This window comes from Rutidosis leptorrhynchoides, chromosome 9 (genome assembly GCF_046630445.1).
Source record: "Rutidosis leptorrhynchoides isolate AG116_Rl617_1_P2 chromosome 9, CSIRO_AGI_Rlap_v1, whole genome shotgun sequence".
NCBI lineage: Eukaryota > Viridiplantae > Streptophyta > Magnoliopsida > Asterales > Asteraceae > Rutidosis > Rutidosis leptorrhynchoides.
In genome coordinates, this window is record NC_092341.1 from 372421915 (window position 1) to 372425353 (window position 3439).

The following is a 3439-nucleotide window of genomic DNA, read 5'->3' on the forward strand; positions in this document are numbered from 1 at the left end:
ATCTTACCTTGCAAATTCACATAAGTTTAGTAACACAAGATCAAGCAATGTATGAGTTGATTATTGAGATTATGCCCGGGTTAAAATCACTTAAAACCCTTTAACCATCAAAGTCACCTAAGATAGTCAAACACCACTATGATGAACAAAGGTCAATTGAAAACCAACTTAGTCTAGAAACACAATCACTTGAAATTCCTATTCTAGTTGTCTAGATCACCAAAGGTGTTGAAGCACAAATTGATTCACTACTAAAATCACTTAAAGAGCTACTCAATTCATGTAATCAAAGTAAAACCAATATCAAACATAGCAATGGACCTCATGGCTAACTCAATAACACTAGCTCATGTATTTTCATTCAAAACAACTTTCATTCAATAGATTAAGGGCACATCTCATGCATTAAAGATTCATAGATAAGCAAACACAAGAGATTTAGCTACTCATAGCAAGGATTACACTTGCAACAATCATAAAAGCATCAATAAACATCATCTTGAGTGATTACAAGCTAAGATTCAAAGATAAATGAAGATAAAGTAAATATTACAACTATTTGATTGAAAATATGAAAGAGTAAAGTTAAGATTACAACCCAAATTGATAACAAAAGAAAGATTTAGCACTAATGAAGATGAAACTTGAGCTTGCTTCCTCCAAATCACCTTAGAACTCTAATGGATGATGAAATTAAGGTTTTGTGTGTGAAACTCGGAGTAAAAACTGCAGCTCTCTTGTCAAATGACCTATCTTATTCTATTTATAGTGGTGAGGAAAGTGGGCTGAATCAGCATCAGGAGCGCCGCTTTTAGCATAGGTGCGGCACTATTGGCATCAATATGGTGCGGCGCTGTTGGCTTTGGTGCGGCGCTTTTGGCCAGTAGGAACGACGCTTCTGCCTCTGAAGAGCGACGCTTCTGCTCACTGTGAAGAAATTGAGACAAAACCTTGATAATTGCGCCGCTTCTATATCAATTGAGGCGCTCTGGGCTGTGAGGAGCGACGCTCCTTAGTCAGGAGCGACGCTTTTGATGCTGTTTCCTGCACTTGTCATAATTTTGCACTTTTTTGAATATTTCTTGGTCAATTTTACACCAAGTTAGGCATTTTGCCTTGAGTGGACACTTTGGCACATGTAAACAACTTTTAAGCCCCAATATCACCAAAACCGAATAAAATGAGGTCGATATTGCGTAATAAATATATCTAAATGGAGCAATATCAAACTTCCTACATTTGAACCTTGCTTGTCCTCAAGCAAGCAAATCGATAGAACAAGGCTTGGAGAAAATGAACGTTTAACGATTAGAGCCAAAGTGCCATGTAGGCAACAAGTGATGCCTTTTGAGAACGTGCACCTTGTTGGCTATAATGAACTCCAAAACCTTTTAAAATAGCCGAGGACCAAACATTCTTCTACTCTCCTTCTTCTACTAGTGGCATGAGCATAAATCAACGCTTCCATAATCTTCAATCACCACCAAATCAACAACAATTCAAACCTAGGTCTACCCGAAACAATCACTCCCCGGTCAAGATCAACTACATCACCTAAGAGGCCATCAAACATCAAATCATTAAGCCTAAGGTTTATCACAATCAAAACTTTGACCTCCTTGACCTTGTCCAATTATGTAGGATTCGCGAGATAGCCATCAATCAAGCCAAAAACCAACGCTATTCACAATATAAGCAAATTCACCACTATACCAAACAAGGTGACTCAAAATATAGGCAACAAGCTCAAATCACCATAAAGCTCACAAAATGTACCCAAATTGAGAATGGGTCATGAAAAATCATCAAAATTACCTTTCGCCAAGAATTCCTTCGTGTAAAAAGCATATGTCCCGAAAAGTATGATCCTTTAGTCAACCCCGCGATGGCTATCCCTCTTCCACCTCCATGCCCCCAAAACACCTAATTTTTCGTCAATTCCAAATATGATATCGTCAATTCCAAGTTTAGGGTTAAGGTGGGTGCGCCAAAGTGTAGGGGACTGGTTACCCCTATCTTTATGGCCAATCCGAGCATAGGATGACCGACACTCATCAAGCTTTCTATCACAACTCTATGGTTTCTCTAATAGTAGGGTGAAAGCATTGACGGAGGTTCGTGGAATTAGGGCCCCACGTGACCAAAATAAGAGATCCATCAATTCCAAATTTGTGGGCGGAATTTAAATTCCTTGACGAGCGGCTAGGGAGACTTTACTCCCTAGGTGAGACAAACTTAACTTAGGAGACTTTAACTCCCAAGCTTGGAACAAAAACTTGACTTGAAAGACTTTACTTTCAAGTTTGGTACCCGAGAATACTTGGAAGACTTTTTTTTTTTTTTTTTTTTGAAAAGCAAGATGAATTATATTCACACAAATAGTACAAGAGTACAATGGTTGTCAATTTGACAGCATAATACAACTTGAGACTACAATCTATACAAACAACGAATTGCACGAACACGAGATTAACCATCTAAACAAACGACTAAATTGCAAAGGAAGCAATTACACCACCAACGGCTTTGTAAACCAATTATGCCACTCACAACACCAGTGTTTATGTCTTTGCGAGATCCAATCAAAAGCGAGTGCTTGAATTTCCATAAATAACGAAGGAACCGTCGTGGTCTTATTCTTGAATACTTTTGCATTCCTACATTTCCAAATCAAGTAACACGCAATCCAACACACCGCTTGCCATACCATATGCTTACTATCAGTAGCTGTCGAACCAAATGTACCTAGAAAAATATCGTCGAAGCCAAAGATAGCCGAACCATAACCCCACCAATTGAGAACTTTTAGCCAAACGTCTTTCGCGAATTGACAAGAGAAGAGGATGTGTTCCACCGACTCGATCCCCCCATCACAAACCGGGCACCGCAAACTATGTAAATCAATACCTCTTTTATCTAATTCGACCCTTACCGGAATTCGACCCCTTCTTGCTCGCCAAATAAAGATCTCAATTTTTTTAGGAACCAAGCGATTTCGAAGCGACTCAATGTGGTGGTTCCCCCTAGATAAAAAGCTGCCATCGATCAGTTTAGACAACTTCTTAACAGAAAATATCTTACTCGCGTCTAACACCCATTGCCACCCATCAGATTTGTCACGATCCATTGCGATGAACTGCAGCAACCCTTGAAGCTCTCTGAATTCTGCATCCGTACGCCCCGAGGGTTCACGGACCCATGTCCAGCCAGGTCCTGACCCCTCACCCGAACCCATTTTATCTTTTACACTTGCATCTTTGTTAACCTCAAGCCTGTATAGTCTTCCGAATTTATTTTTAAGGCATTGATTATCGATCCAAATGTCTTCCCAAAACAAAGTAGTAGCCCCATCCCCGATTAAGCGAGAGAATGAGCTAGAGAAAGCAATCCCTAGATCATCCACCCATTTTCCTGCATCACAAATAGAAGTCCAAGGACT